The sequence below is a fragment of the Rutidosis leptorrhynchoides genome, chromosome 3, assembly GCF_046630445.1.
Source record: "Rutidosis leptorrhynchoides isolate AG116_Rl617_1_P2 chromosome 3, CSIRO_AGI_Rlap_v1, whole genome shotgun sequence".
Taxonomy (NCBI): Eukaryota; Viridiplantae; Streptophyta; class Magnoliopsida; order Asterales; family Asteraceae; genus Rutidosis; species Rutidosis leptorrhynchoides.
This window is the reverse complement of record NC_092335.1, coordinates 647,692,657-647,713,675: the sequence shown is the minus strand read 5'-3', so window position 1 is coordinate 647,713,675 and position 21,019 is coordinate 647,692,657. Positions and strand designations below refer to the sequence as shown.

General features: G+C 35.3%; 1 non-coding gene across 1 annotated transcript; it reads left to right on the top strand.

The window, feature by feature from the left end:
* The first annotated feature begins 8,747 nt into the window (after window positions 1-8,747).
* On the top strand, window positions 8,748-8,965 carry LOC139903675 (small nucleolar RNA U3). Its single transcript, XR_011778482.1, has one exon. It is a non-coding gene; the product is annotated as a small nucleolar RNA U3 (small nucleolar RNA).
* The last annotated feature ends 12,054 nt before the right edge of the window (window positions 8,966-21,019 follow it).

Here is a 21,019-nt window from a genome sequence, read left to right as displayed (position 1 = left end):
AAGAAATGGCTCCTCCAGCTACTAGACAACAACAATTGAACACAGAAGAACTTCAAGCTTTCGCTGCAAATATGGCTGCAGTGGTGAATGCAATGAACAATAATAACCAATCGGGTTCCAGAAGTGGAGGAAACAATGGCAACCGGGTAGGATGTTCCTACAAAGCTTTTATGGCTTGCAAACCCAATGAGTTTGAAGGAACTGATGGACTCGTTGGACTAAAGCGGTGGACAGAGAAGGTTGAAGCCGTGTTCGCAATCAGCAACTGCGCAGAAGAGGATAAAGTTAAGTATGCCACACATACTTTCAGGGTACTGCTTTGACATGGTGAAATACCTACATGGATTACGTAGGACAGAATACCGCCTACGCACTTCCATGGTCCGCTTTCAAGCACATGATGACAGAAGAGTACCGTCCCAGAACCGAAATCAACAAGCTCAAGGCAGAGCTTAAAACACTGACAACCCAAGGGTTAGATGTCACTACCTACGAGCGACGTTTCAATGAACTGGCTTTAATGTGTCCTGGAGCATTTGAGGACGAAGAAGCAAAAATTGAAGCATTCATAAAAGGGTTGCTGGAACGAATCCAAGAGCATGTAGGTGCTAACGACCCTGCAACAATGCATAAAGCGAGCCGTATAGCCCACAAATTGATAGGCCAAATTACAGGAAGGATAAAGAAAGAAGCGGCCGAGGAGGCCATAATGAAACAGGGAAAAAGAAAGTGGGAGGAAAGCAGTGATCAGGGTCACCAGTACAACAACAACAACAATCAAAACAACAACTACAACAACAATCGCAACCACCCCAACAACAACAATAATCGCAACAACAACCGCAACAATAACCGTAACAACCATCCCAATAATAATAACAACAACAACAACAACAATCCCAATCACAACAATAACAACAACAAACGACTCAACAACAATAACCCTAACAACAACAACAACAACAACAACAACAACAACAACAACAACAACAATAACAACAACAACAACAACAACAACAACAACAACGACGACAACGACAACAAAAGGCAAAGAACTATATGCCCCAGGTGTGATACGTTTCATCCGGAATGGTTTTGTAGAGAATTATGTACCAAGTGTAATAGGAATGGCCATATTGCGGCAAAGTGTGAAGTCTACGGACTAAATAGAAACAAAGGAGTAAATAATGCCGGAACAAATAATAACGGCGTTGTTTGCTATGGATGTGGAAAACTGGGCCATACCATAAACCAGTGCAGGAATGGAAATAAGCAAGGCCGTGGGAGAGCCTTGAACATTAATGGAGAGAAAACACAGGAAGACTCGGAGCTTGTTACGGGTACGTTTCTTATCAACAATACACCTGCTTATGTTTTATTTGATTCGGGGGCCGATAGAAGTTATATGAGTAGAGAATTTTGTGCCAAATTAAATTTCCCGTTAACGCCTTTGGATAAAAAGTGTATAGTTGAAGTAGCAAACGGTAAACTAATTAAGGTTGATAAAATTTGCTGAAATCAAAAAATTAGTTTAGTTAGCGAAACGTTTGCAATTGATTTAATACCGGTGGAATTGGGAAGCTTCGACGTAATTAGTGGAATGGACTGGATGTCCAAGGTGAAAGCCGAAGTTGTTTGTCATGAGAAGGCGATTCGCATTCCGAGAGAAGACGGATTACCCTTAATGGTGTACGGAGAAAGGGGTAATGCCAAATTAAATCTTATTAGTAGTTTGAAGGCGCGCAAACTAATAAGAAAAGGATGCTATGCCGTACTAGCACACGTCGAGAAGGTTGAAAAAGAAGAAAAGAAAATCGATGACGTTCCCGTTGCAAGAGAATTTCCTGAGGTGTTTCCAGACAAATTACCGGGACTACCTCCACACCGATTCGTTGAATTCCAAATAGATCTTGTACCAGGAGCCGCACCAATAGCTCGTGCTCCATATAGACTTGCGCCCACCGAAATGAAAGAATTACAAAGTCAGCTACAAGAATTATTAGAACGTGGTTTTATCCGACCAAGTACGTCACCATGGGGAGCTCCAATTTTGTTCGTTAAAAAGAAAGATGGGTCTTTTTGCATGTGTATCGATTACCGTGAGCTGAACAAAGTAACCATCAAAAACCGATACCCTTTACCCCGAATCGACGATCTATTTGATCAACTCCAAGGTTCGAGCGTATACTCCAAAATCGACTTAAGGTCGGGTTATCATCAACTGAGGGTTAAAGAAGCCAATATACCAAAAATAGCCTTCAGAACTCGTTATGGCCATTACGAATTCATGGTTATGCCATTCGATCTAACCAATGCACCCGCAGTTTTCATGGATCTCATGCACCGAGTATGTAGTCCATATTTAGATAAGTTTGTTATTGTATTTATTGATGACATTCTTATCTATTCGAAGAATAACCAAGAACACGAACAACACTTGAGACTTGTGTTATAATTGTTAAGAAAAGAACAGCTTTATGCAAAATTCTCTAAGTGCGCTTTTTGGTTAAATGAAGTACAATTTCTTGGCTACGTAGTCAGTAGTAATGGAATCAAAGTTGATCCCGCCAAGATCGAAGCCATCATAATTTGGGAAACCCCGAAAACTCCAACGCAAATACGTCAATTTTTGGGTTTATCCGGTTATTATAGGAGATTTATTCAAGATTCCTCCCGAGTAGCCAAACCTTTAACTGCCTTGACACACAAGGGGAAAAAGTATGAATGGACTTCCGAACAAGAGGGTGCCTTCCAATTGTTGAAAAAGAAGTTGACTACGGCACCTATTCTATCGTTACCTGACGGAATGGAAGATTTTGTTATTTAATGCAACGCATCAAGAATGGGTTTTGGGTGTGTTCTTATGCAATGGAAGAAGGTGATTGCATATGCTTCTCAACAACTCAAAATTCATGAACAAAACTACACCACACATGATCTGGAATTGGGCACCGTTGTTTTTGCATTAAAGATGTGGAGACATTATTTATATGGGGTCAAGTTTATTGTATACACCGACCACAAAAGTCTCCAACATATTTTAAATCAAAAGCAACTAAATATGAGGCAGCGTAGGTGGGTTGAGCTGTTAAATGATTATGATTGTGAAATCTGTTACCACCGGGGAAAGCGAATGTGGTAGCCGATGCCTTGAGTCGAAAGGAAAGAGAACCTATTCGAGTAAAAGCTATGAACATGATTATTCATACTAATCTTACTACTCAAATAAAAGAGGAACAACAGGAGGTTTTGAAGGAAGGAATTTTTGGAAAGGAAATACCCAAAGGATTAGACAAACAGCTTAATATTCGGGAAGACGGAACCAGGTATTTAGCTGAAAGAATTTGGGTACCAAAGAATGGGGATTTGAGGAAAGTGGTACTAGATGAAGCACATAAAACCAGATATTCAATACATCCCGGAGCGGGGAAAATGTACCAAGACCTCAAGAGAAACTTTTGGTGGCCAGGAATGAAGGCCGATATAGCCACATATGTAGGAGCATGTTTGACTTGTTCTAAAGTCAAAGCTGAACATCAGAAACCATCGGGTCTACTCCAACAACCAGAAATCCCAGAATGGAAATGGAAAAACATTACCATGGATTTCATTGCTAAGTTACCGAGAACCGCAGGTGGTTATGATATGATTTGGGTAATAGTCGATCGTATTACTAAGTCAGCACACTTTCTGCCAATAAAAGAAGAGGATGGTATAGAGAAATTAGCACGATTATACTTGAAAGAAGTTGTTTCTAGACATGGTATACCAATCTCTATTATCTCTGATCGTGATAGCAGATTTACTTCCAGATTCTGGCAGGTATTACACGAAGCGTTGAGAACTCGTCTAGATTTAAGTACTGCCTATCATCCACAAACTGATGGGCAGAGTGAAAGGACGATTCAGACACTCGGAGACATGCTACGAGCATGTGTTATTGATTTTGGAAGCAGTTGGGATCGACATCTACCGTTAGCTGAGTTTTCCTACAACAACAGCTATCATTCTAGTATTGAGGCGGCACCATTCGAGGGACTTTATGGTAGGAAGTGCAGGTCTCTGATTTGTTGGAGTGATGTGGGGGATAAACAGATTACATGTCCAAAAATTATCCAAGAAACCACCGATAAAATCATTCAGATTCAGCAACGATTGAAAACAGCCCAGAGTCGACAAAAGAGCTATGCGGATGTTAGAAGAAAACCTTTAGAGATTGAGGAAGGTGATATGGTTATGCTTAAGGTATCACCTTGGAAAGGTGTTATTCATTTTGGAAAGCGGGGGAAATTGAGCCCAAGATACATTCGGCCATTCAAGATTGAAAAACGCATTGGGCCGGTGGCCTATCGACTTGAGCTACCTCCACAACTAGAAAAGATTCACAACACCTTTCATGTTTCAAACCTGAAGAAATGCCTAGCTACCGAAGATCTCATTATTCCTTTAGACGAGATTAAAATTGACGAGAAACTTAATTTCGTCGAAGAACCCGTCGAAATTATGGATCGTGAGGTCAAACGACTCAAACAAAGTAAGATACCAATCGTTAAGGTTTGATGGAATGCTCATAGAGGACCTGAATTTACTTGGGAACGAGAAGACCAAATGAAGCTAAAGTACCCACATTTGTTTCCCGATATCACACGCTAACTAGGTACTATTCTAAATTTCGGGACGAAATTTAATTTAACGGGTGTGTAATGTAACGACCCGGATTTTTCCGCTAATATATAGAAGATTAATATTTACATAATTAATGTTTCCAACATGTTAAGCAATCAAACTCATTAAGACTTAGTTATTTGAAATGAATTTTACACAAATGTTTGGCCACCCAGTCTGTCTGACGATTCACGAACGTCATAACTCGAAATAATTATATAATGATGTATATATGGATATATATATATATATATATATATATATATATATATAATTATGATTTGATAAAATTATATTTAAGTATCTCATTACATATAATAACAATTGGTTATATATATAAAATTAGATTACTAACTTAAGGACTTCAAGACTATATACATATATATAAAGATTAACGTTGTAATAACTTCTAAATTAAAATGTATGTATATGTATTGTATTAATATATATTAATACACTTTTGAAGGAATTAAATATATATACTAACATACTTATACTCAACAAATATAGCTATACTCATATTCTCATTCAATTCCATCAAGAATTCTACTCGTATTTATTCGGTATTCATACCCGTATCATACACAACTTCTAAAGGTATTTACTATGGGTATATACACATCAAAGTCAACCTTTTTAATAGATTTAGATCTTCCCTAGATGAGAGGGAACTTAAATTGGAAGTTAGCATATATTATTACACAAAATAACAAATTGGAAATTTGTTTTTGTCTCCTCCATGTCTCATGCCAAAATGGAGGATAAATACACATCCATTTGATTCAAGATTACTACATCATTTACTCTCTACATACACATACTCAAACACAATCATAACCTTCACCATATTCAGCAACCTTTGGGTCATAAGCTAAGCCTTAAACACCATAAGAAAACTCTTTCAAGAACATATCAAAATAACCACCCATTTGAAGAAGATTACTTCCAACCTTTTTAATCGAACTCAAAAACTCTTTAGAATCAAGAATTCCACTTTCATTCCAGTAGTCTTTCATCTTATAATCAAGGTAATAATCATATATAAGCTTTGGTTCAATTTATATAACTATAACTATCTTAAAATCAAGATAGAATTCTTATTCGAACTTTTGTTCATTTCATGATTTTACTTCAAGAATTCCAAGCCACCAAGGATATCTTTGAACTCAAGATATTGTCCATATTTCTCCAGCAACTTTATTCATTTGATTTGAGGTAGTAACCTTATTCATAGTCTTATTCGATTCATATTCATATAGCTATCTTATTTTGAGTTTATAACTAATAACAAAAAGAACACAGTTTAGATTATTTCTAAACTTGTTTTCAAATAAACTTAATCCTTCTAACTTGACTTTTGAAATACTTCAACACATGTATTATGACAGTATTTCAAGCTAACATAAGGATATAAAACTTGTAAACACGAAGAACACCTTAAAACCGAATATACGCCGTCTTAGTCGAACGGGAGCTGTTTTGGGTTTAATTTTAAAAACCTATCTTAAACTTTGAATTAAAAGATTTCCTTTGGTGAAAAATCTTATTTTATGTGGATATGAAATATATCCAAAATTCATGGTTAAACTCTAAGTGAAAGTGTGTTTTTCAAAAGGGTCATCAAGATGTCGTTCTTACGACGGATATGACTATCTTCTCTTATTTGACACCTAAGCTGTATTTTCGACTATAAACCTATACTTTTTCTGTTAATATTAATAATGTTGAGTTCGATACGAAACCATGGCAACTCGAATCACTCAAAACGGATTTGTAACGAAGAAATTATGGGTAAAACAAAATTGGATATTTTTCTTAATTTTTAGCTACAGACATGATTTATAAAAATGCATGCTAACCTTACTCTAGCTAACTTACCTTGTATCCTACATGTATTTATACATGTCTTGTTCCCGAACTTATGGAAATACAATTCATAATAGTCGTGATTAAGTTCTACGACAATATATTATAGTATTAATAAAGATCATAAGGCACCATATATATATATATATATATATATATATATATATATATATATATATATATATATATATATATATATATATATATATATATATATATATATGACTTGATTACCGTGGATTCGTATACAAAGTTTTGACATATTATTTTGACTTCTTCTATATATATTATTGGAACGAACTATTAGACACCATTGGTAGTAATCTCGAGTTAGCTGTGGGTCGAAGTGGATTCTAAAATATTATATACTTTGAGTTGTGATCGAGCCTGAGACATGTATACAATTTGTCGTGGATTGCTTCAGACAATATACATATTATGTGTCTTATTATATTAAGACAATATATTATAGTGTTAGTGAATTCTAACACAATATACGCATTTATATTTATATATATATTTATACTGTTGGACTATTGGACTATTGGACTACGAACGTTGGACTACTAACAATGGACAATTAAAATTATCACAAGTATCATAAGTATGGAATATTAATTATATATATATATATATATATATATATATATATATATATATATATATATATATATATATATATATATATATCTTGACACAAGAATATATTTATTAGGTTCGTGAATTTGTCAAAAGGCCAAGTCTTATCACCATCTATTCGGAAATCATCACAAGTGAGTTATAGTCCCATTTTTACTATCTAAATTATTTTGGGATGAGAATACATGCAAAATTTATAAATGTTTTACAAAATAAGCACAAGTTCATGAAACTACATTCTACGATTGTTTTGTTATACCGGATATCTGTACTTATTATTATTATGCTTGGTAACCTAAGAATTAGTGAAAAACACTAATTGACGCGAATCCTAAAGGTAGATCTACGGGCACCAACCACCCCCATTTTCGAATAGTGGAAATGCTTTAGTACTTCGAAGGGTTCTTGTCATACATTTGAATAGTGGAATGTATGATGCCAGATATCTTAAGCGCTCTATGTTAAGGTCGGTTACCAGGCGACTCATCGTATGAATAATTTTTGCAGTTGTAATGATCCTGCGTATTTAATTAAATGAAATCTTGTGGCTTATTAAATGTTATGATTATTATATAGAAATTAAACCTTTGACTCACCAACATTTTTGTTGACGTTTTAAGCATGTTTATTCTCAGGTGAATATTAAAAACGCTTCCGCTGTCGTATGCCAACCCAAGGTCAAGATTTGGAGTCGGCATAATTGTTTATATTGTTTAAACTTGCATTCGGAGTATTTCTTGTAATATATTTGATCATATTGTAATGGGTTGTGTAAAAACTTATTTATTTGAGGAGATTGTCTTTGATAGACAATGTAAATTATGTCATTAAGACCTTTATTCAATAATAAAGGTTATGGTTTTTTTTTTTAAAACGAATGCAAGATTTGAAAAACGTCTCATATAGAGGTCAAAATCTCGCAAAGAAACCAATTAATATGAAACGTTTATAATTAATATGAACGGGGCATTTCAATGTCGGGAGCTTGATGATCGAGGCAAATCAAAGAAGTTCAAGTCTGGAATTGACTGAACAAAGTTGAAGACTAGCTCGTGATTGCCTAGTCAACGGAAGACTCTTCAATGATGCATTTGGCAAGTTGAATTGTGGAAATCCCACGGGAAGTGTTAGAAAATAAAACAAATAATATCAAAAACAGGAATGATGACTACTTAGATCCGAAAGATCCTTTTTAGTATTTCCATTTATGGTGACTCACAAGCAATATTAAGACTTCACAAGATTGACTTAGATGGGTCACAATGTGATAGAATATGTCACCATACAAAACACACAAACTGCTACAAAGAAAACGGTCAACAAAGAATCTTTTCCCTTTATATTAAAGTGGTTCCAAAAGTGTGTTTGGAATCATACCCGTATTAGAATTAGCTGTTAGACTTTCATAGTATAAATATGTTTTCTTTGTAATTGTACAAGTAACCAACAAAAAATCTATTAAAAATATAGTCCTTCAAGTTTATTGTTCTCTTTTATCTTTTTCTAGTTTACAACTTAGATCAAGATCAGTTAACATTCACTTCATTATCAATAAACAATCAATTCATCATCAATAAACAATCAAACATATTCCGCATATCAATTGTTAACACGTACCTCTGTATTCTTCTTGATTCCTAAAAAGACAGAAAAACCCATGTTTGGTTGATTAACTATGACCATGTAGCCAGAGCGTGATTAACACAACCTTATGGTTCTGACCATGGTTGAGTAGAGGATCGTCGCCAGCCCATGTAATGGGTATTGGCATGGCTACATGGTTGTCTGACAAATAATACTATATTTTTAAGCTGACTCGTGAATTGTGATACTGCTATGAAAGTATGAATGTGTTAAAATATAAATATCATTTATATTCTTCATTCTAATTTCTTATAATGTTTGTTTCTGTACTTATTCTTTATGATGAGAATATGAAAATTCTTCTTTGTGGTTGCTTTGTTGAGTAGATGTTGCTGTAAAGAGTGCAGATCAAGCTTGGGAAGTTGATGCTGTTCTATTGTTGCAGTTTTAATTTATGTGGCTAAAGTGATAAAAACACAACTTGTGTTATGGCATCAAGATTATTTTTAGGCTCAAGTCTAAAGAAAAGAAGTCAAGGGGCTAAAGTGCAATATTTTCTTCCAGAAAATATATAAACCCTTTTCCCGTTTAATTTATTCAACACACACATTCTGCATCTTATTTTTCTCTCAACGTTTTCATTCTAGGGTTTACTGCCTCATTCTCTCAATTGTTAATCATCTTGATTTAGCATTGAGATCGATTCTGTATTGTCTTCATCTTCATAAACATAATGTTTTAAAAGATTTATAGTTTGTTTTGTGAGAGATTTCTTTATTATTCTGTAATCAAGTGTGGATGATTGAAGATTGTTTGATTCTGATTAATATTTGTTGATTTATTCATTTATGTTCTGGTAAATCTGTGTTTATTGACATGGTATCAGAGCGGCAAGGTGTTATTCGACTGGATCTGGTTTCTAATTGTGTTTACAAGGTGAACTAATTCTTCAAGATTTGTTGCTTCTTTTGTGTTCAATAAAACATGTTTTGGACTCAATTGGTTGGTTTACAGAAGATCTTCAAAAGAAACTTAAATTTAGGGTTTCTTCTTTGTCTTCCGCTGCGATCTTGTCTTCAAAGGGGAGTCTCGTGTTTATTCGTGTTTTAATTACCCTGACTTGATCTCTACACCCAACTCTTGATCTAGATCCTTGAGATCTATGAAAACCTGATTAATTGTAGATTGATCTAGACCATTTATTTTGTTAATCATCCTTACAGGTGTCTGAACTGAAATGTCCCGTTCTTATTGATTAAAAACGTTCCATATTAATTGATTTCGTTGCGAGGTTTTGACCTCTATATGAGACGTTTTTCAAAGACTGCATTCATTTTAAAACAACCCATAACCTTTATTTCATCAATAAAGGTTTAAAAAGCTTTACGTAGATTATCAAATAATGATAATCTAAAATATCCTGTTTACACACGACCATTACATAATGGTTTACAATACAAATATGTTATAACAAAATAAGTTTCTTGAATGCAGTTTTTACACAATATCATACAAGCATGTACTCCAAATCTCGTCCTTATTTAAGTATGCGACAGCGGAAGCTCTTAATAATCACCTGAGAATAAACATGCTTAAAACGTCAACAAAAATGTTGGTGAGTTATAGGTTTAACCTATATATATCAAATCATAATAATAGACCACAAGATTTCATATTTCAATACACATCCCATACATAGAGATAAAAATCATTCATATGGTGAATACCTGGTAACCGACATTAACAAGATGCATATATAAGAATATCCCCATCATTCCGGGACACCCTTCGGATATGATATAAATTTCGAAGTACTAAAGCATCAGGTACTTTGGATGGGGTTTGTTAAGCCCAATAGATCTATCTTTAAGATTCGCGTCAATTAGGGTGTCTGTTCCCTAATTCTTAGATTACCAGACTTAATAAAAAGGGGCATATTCGATTTCGATAATTCAACCATAGAATGTAGTTTCACGTACTTGTGTCTATTTTGTAAATCATTTATAAAACCTGCATGTATTCTCATCCCAAAAATATTAGATTTTAAAAGTGGGACTATAACTCACTTTCACAGATTTTTACTTCGTCGGGAAGTAAGACTTGGCCACTGGTTGATTCACGAACCTATAACAATATATACATATATATCAAAGTATGTTCAAAATATATTTACAACACTTTTAATATATTTTGATGTTTTAAGTTTATTAAGTCAGCTGTCCTCGTTAGTAACCTACAACTAGTTGTCCACAGTTAGATGTACAGAAATAAATCGATAAATATTATCTTGAATCAATCCACGACCCAGTGTATACGTATCTCAGTATTGATCACAACTCAAACTATATATATTTTGGAATCAACCTCAACCCTGTATAGCTAACTCCAACATTCACATATAGAGTGTCTATGGTTGTTCCGAAATATATATAGATGTGTCGACATGATAGGTCGAAACATTGTATACGTGTCTATGGTATCTCAAGATTACATAATATACAATACAAGTTGATTAAGTTATGGTTGGAATAGATTTGTTACCAATTTTCACGTAGCTAAAATGAGAAATTATCCAATCTTGTTTTACCCATAACTTCTTCATTTTAAATCCGTTTTGAGTGAATCAAATTGCTATGGTTTCATATTGAACTCTATTTTATGAATCTAAACAGAAAAAGTATAGGTTTATAGTCGGAAAAATAAGTTACAAGTCGTTTTTGTAAAGGTAGTCATTTCAGTCGAAAGAACGACGTCTAGATGACCATTTTAGAAAACATACTTCCACTTTGAGTTTAACCATAATTTTTGGATATAGTTTCATGTTCATAATAAAAATCATTTTCTCAGAATAACAACTTTTAAATCAAAGTTTATCATAGTTTTTAATTAACTAACCCAAAACAGCCCGCGGTGTTACTACGACGGCGTAAATCCGGTTTTACGGTGTTTTTCGTGTTTCCAGGTTTTAAATCATTAAGTTAGCATATCATATAGATATAGAACATGTGTTTAGTTTATTTTAAAAGTCAAGTTAGAAGGATTAACTTTTGTTTGCGAACAAGTTTAGAATTAACTAAACTATGTTCTAGTGATTACAAGTTTAAACCTTCGAATAAGATAGCTTTATATGTATGAATCGAATGATGTTATGAACATCATTACTACCTTAAGTTCCTTGGATAAACCTACTGGAAAAGATAAAAATGGATCTAGCTTCAATGGATCCTTGGATGGTTCGAAGTTCTTGAAGCAGAATCATGACACGAAAACAAGTTCAAGTAAGATCATCACTTAAAATAAGATTGTTATAGTTATAGAAATAGAACCAAAGTTTGAATATGATTATTACATTGTATTAGAATGATAACCTACTGTAAGAAAAAAAGATTTCTTGAGGATGGATGATCACCTTACAAGATTGGAAGTGAGCTAGCAAACTTGAAAGTATTCTTGATTTTATGAAACTAGAACTTTTGGAATTTATGAAGAACACTTAGAACTTGAAGATAGAACTTGAGAGAGATCAATTAGATGAAGAAAATTGAAGAATTAAAGTGTTTGTAGGTGTTTTTGGTCGTTGGTGTATGGATTAGATATAAAGGATATGTAATTTTGTTTTCATGTAAATAAGTCATGAATGATTACTCATATTTTTGTAATTTTATGAGATATTTCATGCTAGTTGCCAAATGATGGTTCCCACATGTGTTAGGTGACTCACATGGGCTGCTAAGAGCTGATCATTGGAGTGTATATACCAATAGTACATACATCTAAAAGCTGTGTATTGTACGAGTACGAATACGGGTGCATACGAGTAGAATTGTTGATGAAACTGAACGAGGATGTAATTGTAAGCATTTTTGTTAAGTAGAAGTATTTTGATAAGTGTATTGAAGTCTTTCAAAAGTGTATAAATACATATTAAAACACTACATGTATATACATTTTAACTGAGTCGTTAAGTCATCGTTAGTCGTTACATGTAAGTGTTGTTTTGAAACCTTTAGGTTAACGATCTTGTTAAATGTTGTTAACCCAATGTTTATAATATCAAATGAGATTTTAAATTATTATATTATCATGATATTATCATGTATGAATATCTCTTAATATGATATATATACATTAAATGTCTTTACAACGATAATCGTTACATATATGTCTCGTTTAAAAATCATTAAGTTAGTAGTCTTGTTTTTACATATGTAGTTCATTGTTAATATACTTAATGACATATTTAATTATCATAGTATCATGTTAACTATATATATATATCCATATATATGTCATCATATAGTTTTTACAAGTTTTAACGTTCGTGAATCACCGGTCAACTTGGGTGGTCAATTGTCTATATGAAACATATTTCAATTAATCAAGTCTTAATAAGTTTGATTGCTTAACATGTTGGAAACATTTAATCATGTAAATATCAATCTCAATTAATATATATAAACATGGAAAAGTTCGGGTCACTACAGTACCTACCCGTTAAATAAATTTCGTCCCGAAATTTTAAGCTGTTGAAGGTGTTGACGAATCTTCTGGAAATAGATGCGGGTATTTCTTCTTCATCTGATCTTCACGCTCCCAGGTGAACTCGGGTCCTCTACGAGCATTCCATCGAACCTTAACAATTGGTATCTTGTTTTGCTTAAGTCTTTTAACCTCACGATCCATTATTTCGACAGGTTCTTCGATGAATTGAAGTTTTTCGTTGATTTGGATTTCATCTAACGGAATAGTGAGATCTTCTTTAGCAAAACATTTCTTCAAATTCGAGACGTGGAAAGTGTTATGTACAGCCGCGAGTTGTTGAGGTAACTCAAGTCGGTAAGCTACTGGTCCGACACGATCAATAATCTTGAATGGTCCAATATACCTTGGATTTAATTTCCCTCGTTTACCAAATCGAACAACTTCTTTCCAAGGTGCTACTTTAAGCATGACCATCTCTCCAATTTCAAATTCTATATCTTTTCTTTTAATGTCAGCGTAGCTCTTTTGTCGACTTTGGGCGGTTTTCAACCGTTGTTGAATTTGGATGATCTTCTCGGTAGTTTCTTGTATAATCTCCGGACCCGTAATCTGTCTATCCCCCACTTCACTCCAACAAATCGGAGACCTGCACTTTCTACCATAAAGTGCTTCAAACGGCGCCATCTCAATGCTTGAATGGTAGCTGTTGTTGTAGGAAAATTCTGCTAACGGTAGATGTCGATCCCAACTGTTTCCGAAATCAATAACACATCCTCGTAGCATGTCTTCAAGCGTTTGTATCGTCCTTTCGCTCTGCCCATCAGTTTGTGGATGATAGGCAGTACTCATGTCTAGACGAGTTCCTAATGCTTGCTGTAATGTCTGCCAGAATCTTGAAATAAATCTGCCATCCCTATCAGAGATAATAGAGATTGGTATTCCATGTCTGGAGACGACTTCCTTCAAATACAGTCGTGCTAACTTCTCCATCTTGTCATCTTCTCTTATTGGCAGGAAGTGTGCTGATTTGGTGAGACGATCAACTATTACCCAAATAGTATCAAAACCACTTGCAGTCCTTGGCAATTTAGTGATGAAATCCATGGTAATGTTTTCCCATTTCCATTCCGGGATTTCGGGTTGTTGAAGTAGACCTGATGGTTTCTGATGCTCAGCTTTGACCTTAGAACACGTCAAACATTCTCCTACGTATTTAGCAACATCGGCTTTCATACCCGGCCACCAAAAATATTTCTTGAGATCCTTGTACATCTTCCCCGTTCCAGGATGTATTGAGTATCTGGTTTTATGAGCTTCTCTAAGTACCATTTCTCTCATATCTCCAAATTTTGGTACCCAAATCCTTTCAGCCCTATACCGGGTTCCGTCTTCCCGAATATTAAGATGCTTCTCCGATCCTTTGGGTATTTCATCCTTTAAATTTCCCTCTTTTAAAACTCCTTGTTGCGCCTCCTTTATTTGAGTAGTAAGGTTATTATGAATCATTATATTCATAGATTTTACTCGAATGGGTTCTCTGTCCTTCCTGCTCAAGGCATCGGCTACCACATTTGCCTTCCCCGGGTGGTAACGAATCTCAAAGTCATAATCATTTAACAATTCAATCCACCTACGCTGCCTCATATTCAGTTGTTTCTGATTAAATATGTGTTGAAGACTTTTGTGGTCGGTATATATAATACCTTTGACCCCATATAAGTAGTGCCTCCAAGTCTTTAATGCAAAAACAACCGCGCCTAATTCCAAATCATGCGTCGTATAATTTTGTTCGTGAATCTTCAATTGTCTAGACGCATAAGCAATCACCTTCGTTCGTTGCATTAATACACAACCGAGACCTTGCTTTGATGTGTCACAATAAATCACAAAATCATCATTCCCTTCAGGCAATGACAATATAGGTGCCGTAGTTAGCTTTTTCTTCAATAACTGAAACGCTTTCTCTTGTTCATCATTCCATTCAAATTTCTTCCCTTTATGCGTTAATGCAGTCAAGGGTTTTGCTATTCTGGAAAAGTCTTAGATGAACCTTCTGTAGTAACCGGCTAGTCCTAAAAACTGGCGTATGTGTTTTGGAGTTTTCGGGGTTTCCCACTTTTCAACAGTTTCTATCTTTGCCGGATCCACCTTAATACCTTCTTTGTTCACTATGTGACCGAGGAATTGAACTTCTTCCAACCAAAATGCACACTTTGAAAACTTAGCGTATAATTCTTCCTTCCTCAATACTTCTAACACCTTTCTCAAATGTTCACCGTGTTCTTGGTCATTCTTTGAGTAAATAAGTATGTCATCAATGTAAACAATGACAAACTTGTCAAGGTATGGTCCACACACTCGGTTCATAAGGTCCATGAACACAGCTGGTGCATTAGTTAAACCAAACGGCATGACCATAAACTCGTAATGACCGTAACGTGTTCTGAAAGCAGTCTTTGGAATATCATCTTCTTTCACCCGCATTTGATGATACCCGGAACGTAAGTCAATCTTTGAATAAACAGACGAGCCTTGTAGTTGATCAAATAAGTCGTCGATTCTCGGTAGTGGGTAGCGGTTCTTGATGGTAAGTTTGTTCAACTCTCGGTAGTCGATACACAACCTGAATGTACCATCTTTCTTCTTGACAAACAAAACAGGAGCTCCCCACGGTGATGTGCTTGGTCGAATGAAACCACGCTCTAAAAGTTCTTGTAATTGGCTTTGCAGTTCTTTCATCTCGCTGGGTGCGAGTCTGTAAGGAGCACGAGCTATTGGTGCAGCTCCTGGTACAAGATCTATTTGAAATTCAACGGATCGATGTGGGGGTAATCCCGGTAATTCTTTCGGAAATACATCGGGAAATTCTTTTGCAATGGGAACATCATTGATGCTCTTTTCTTCAGTTTGTACTTTCTCGACGTGTGCTAGAACATCATAGCAACCTTTTCTTATTAGTTTTTGTGCCTTCAAATTACTAATAAGATGTAGCTTCGTGTTGCCCTTTTCTCTGTACACCATTAAGGGTTTTCCTTTTTCTCGTATAATGCGAATTGCATTTTTGTAACAAACGACCTCTGCTTTCACTTCTTTCAACCAGTCCATACCAATTATCACATCAAAACTCCCTAACTCTACTGGTATCAAGTCAATCTTAAATGTTTCACTAACCAGTTTAATTTCTCGATTCCGACATATATTATCTGCTGAAATTAATTTACCATTTGCTAATTCGAGTAAAAATTTACTGTCCAAAGGTGTCAATGGACAACTTAATTTAGCACGAAAATCTCTACTCATATAGCTTCTATCCGCACCCGAATCAAATAAAACGTAAGCAGGTTTATTGTCAATAAGAAACGTACCCGTAACAAGCTCCGGGTCTTCCTGTGCCTCTGCCGCATTAATATTGAAAACTCTTCCGCGGCCTTGTCCATTCGTGTTCTCCTGGTTCGGGAAATTTCTAATAATGTGGCCCGGTTTTCCACATTTATAACAAACTACATTGGCATAACTTGCTCCTACACTACTTGCTCCGCCATTACTCGTTCCGACACCATTTGTTCCTTTCGTTCTATTAACCCCTGGACCGTAGACCTCACACTTCGCCGCGCTATGACCATTTCTTTTACACTTGTTGCAAAATTTGGTGCAGAACCCCGAGTGATACTTTTCACACCTTTGGCATAGCTGCTTCTGATTGTTGTTGCTGTTGCGGTTATTATTGTTGTTGGTATGATTGTTGTAGTTGCTGTTGTTGTTGTTGTTGTTGTTGTTGTTGTTGTTGGGCCGTTTGTTGTAGTTGCGATTGATGTTGCGATTGTTGGGATAATTGTTGCGATTATTGTTGTAATTGCTGTTGTTGCTGTATTGGTGATTCTTATCACCGTTTTCCTCCCACTTTCTTTTGACTTGCTTCACATTGGCCTCTTCAGCAGTCTGTTCTTTAATTCTTTCTTCAATCTGGTTCACTAGTTTGTGAGCCATTCTACATGCCTGTTGTATGGAGGCGGGCTCGTGTGAACTTATATCTTCTTGGATTCTTTCCGGTAATCCTTTCACAAACGCGTCGATCTTCTCTTCCTCATCTTCGAATGCTCCCGGACACAATAGGCACAATTCTGTGAATCGTCTTTCGTACGTGGTAATATCAAATCCTTGGGTTCGTAACCCTCTAAGTTCTGTCTTGAGCTTATTGACCTCGGTTCTGGGACGGTACTTCTCGTTCATCAAGTGCTTGAATGCTGACCACGGTAGTGCGTACGCATCGTCTTGTCCCACTTGCTCTAGATAGGTATTCCACCATGTTAACGCAGAACCTGTGAAGGTATGCGTAGCGTACTTCACTTTGTCCTCTTCAATACACTTACTTATGACAAACACCGATTCGACCTTCTCGGTCCACCATTTCAATCCGATCGGTCCTTCCGTTCCATCAAATTCCAAAGGTTTGCAGGCAGTGAATTCTTTGTAGGTGCATCCTACATGATTTCCTGTACTGCTAGATCCAAGGTTATTGTTGGTATGTAGCGCAGCCTGTACTGCGGCTATGTTTGAAGCTAGAAAAGTACGGAATTCCTCTTCATTCATATTCACGGTGTGTCGAGTAGTCGGTGCCATTTCCTTCAAAATTATCAAATGGAACAAGTTAATCATACAGAATATTAAGAGTAGTTAATAGTATTTCGTAGCATAATATGAACTCATTTATAAAAGCTTTTTCTTCATATTAGCGTTTTATAAGTTTAAATTCGGGTAGTACCTACCCGTTAAGTTCATACTTAGTAGCTAATATACAATTCAACTACTACAATTCTATATGAAAAACTGATTATAATAATATTTCGCGTTCAAACTTTTATACAATATTTTACAAACTTACAATACCGCTTATTTTACATAAAGCATGAAATATAGCACACAATAACTTTGATACAAGATAGTTGTGAAGATAATTCTAGCTAGTACACAAGTCGTTCAGCAAAGGCAATAAAGACACGTAATTCATACATCCAGAAACAAGTCATGCATTCTGGTTTTACTAGGACTACTTCCCATCCTTGGTCTTGTGGAACATAACCGTTATGGCCGTTGATAAGACAGCGTGTTGTAACGTCGTCAAAGGGACGAGGGTTACGTAATGTCCAACAGTCCCGTAACAATCTAAAAACCTCATTTCTTACCCCAATTACCGACTCCGTCACTTGTGGGAACGTTTTGTTTAATAGTTGTAGGCCGATGTTCTTGTTCTCACTTTGGTGAGAAGCAAACATTACTAATCCATAAGCATAACATGCTTCTTTATGTTGCATGTTAGCCGCTTTTTCTAAATCACGAAGTCCAATATTCGGATATATTGAGTCAAAATAATTTCTTAACCCATTGCGTAAAATAGCATTTGGGTTCCCCGCAATATATGCGTCAAAGTAAACACATCGTAATTTATGGATTTCCCAATGTGATATCCCCCGTCTTTCGAACGAAAGCCTTTTATAAACCAAGGCATTCTTGGAACGTTCTTCGAATGTCTTACAAACAGATCTCGCCTTAAATAGTTGTGTCGAAGAATTCTGACCGACTCTAGACAAGATTTCATCAATCATGTCTCCGGGTAGGTCTCTTAAAATATTGGGTTGTCTATCCATTTTGTGTTTTTATACTGTAAAATAGACAAGAGTTAGATTCATAAAAAAAAATACTTATTAATACAAGCAATTTTTACATATATCATAAAGTATAAGCACACTATATTACATATATTACACCACACGAATACAACTATCTTATTCCGACTCGCTTGTTTCTTCTTCTTCGGTTTTGGTTCGTTTTGCCAAGTTTCTAGGGATATATGATGTTTCCCTAATACTAGCTGTTATTTTCCACAACGGTTTAGAAAAACCTGGTGGTTTAGAGGTTCCTGGGTCATTGTTACAACTTAAGGACTTCGGGGGTTGACGATACATATAAAGTTCATCGGGGTTGGAATTAGATTTCTCTATTTTTATGCCCTTTCCCTTATTATTTTCTTTTGCCTTTTTATATTCAGTTGGCGTAATTTCTATAACATCATCGGAATTCTCGTCGGAATCCAATTCATCGGAGAATTGGTAATCCTCCCAATATTTTGCTTCCTTGGCGGAAACACCATTGACCATATTAACCTTGGTCGGTTGGTTGAGGATTTTCTTTTACTTAACTGTTTTATTATTTCCCCCACCGGTTCTATTTCTTCATCCGGTTCCGATTCTTCTTCCGGTTCCGATTCTTCTTCCGGTTCCGACTCTTCTTCCGGTTCCGACTCTTCTTCCGGTTCCTCTTCGAGAACTTGTGAATCAGTCCACGAATCATTCCAATTTACATTTGACTCTTCATTATTATTAGGTGAGTCAATGGGACTTGTTCTAGAGGTAGACATCTATCACATAATATCAAACGCGTTAAGAGATTAATATATCACATAATATTCACATGTTAAAAATATATAGTTTCCAACAAAATTTGTTAAGCAATCATTTTTCAAGTAAACACGGTCGAAGTCCAGACTCACTAATGCATCTTAACAAACTAGATAAGACACACTAATGCAAAATTCTGGTTCTCTAAGACCAACGCTCTGATACCAACTGAAATGTCCCGTTCTTATTGATTAAAAACGTTCCATATTAATTGATTTCGTTGCGAGGTTTTGACCTCTATATGAGACGTTTTTCAAAGACTGCATTCATTTTAAAACAAACCATAACCTTTATTTCATCAATAAAGGTTTAAAAAGCTTTACGTAGATTATCAAATAATGATAATCTAAAATATCCTGTTTACACACGACCATTACATAATGGTTTACAATACAAATATGTTATAACAAAATAAGTTTCTTGAATGCAGTTTTTACACAATATCATACAAGCATGGACTCCAAATCTCGTCCTTATTTAAGTATGCGACAGCGGAAGCTCTTAATAATCACCTGAGAATAAACATGCTTAAAACGTCAACAAAAATGTTGGTGAGTTATAGGTTTAACCTATATATATCAAATCATAATAATAGACCACAAGATTTCATATTTCAATACACATCCCATACATAGAGATAAAAATCATTCATATGGTGAACACCTGGTAACCGACATTAACAAGATGCATATATAAGAATATCCCCATCATTCCGGGACACCCTTCGGATATGATATAAATTTCGAAGTACTAAAGCATCCGGTACTTTGGATGGGGTTTGTTAAGCCCAATAGATCTATCTTTAAGATTCGCGTCAATTAGGGTGTCTGTTCCCTAATTCTTAGATTACCAGACTTAATAAAAAGGGGCATATTCGATTTCGATAATTCAACCATAGAATGTAGTTTCACGTACTTGTGTCTATTTTGTAAATCATTTATAAAACCTGCATGTATTCTCATCCCAAAAATATTAGATTTTAAAAGTGGGACTATAACTCACTTTCACAGATTTTTACTTCGTCGGGAAGTAAGACTTGGCCACTGGTTGATTCACGAACCTATAACAATATATACATATATATCAAAGTATGTTCAAAATATATTTACAACACTTTTAATATATTTTGATGTTTTAAGTTTATTAAGTCAGCTGTCCTCGTTAGTAACCTACAACTAGTTGTCCACAGTTAGATGTACAGAAATAAATCGATAAATATTATCTTGAATCAATCCACGACCCAGTGTATACGTATCTCAGTATTGATCACAACTCAAACTATATATATTTTGGAATCAACCTCAACCCTGTATAGCTAACTCCAACAT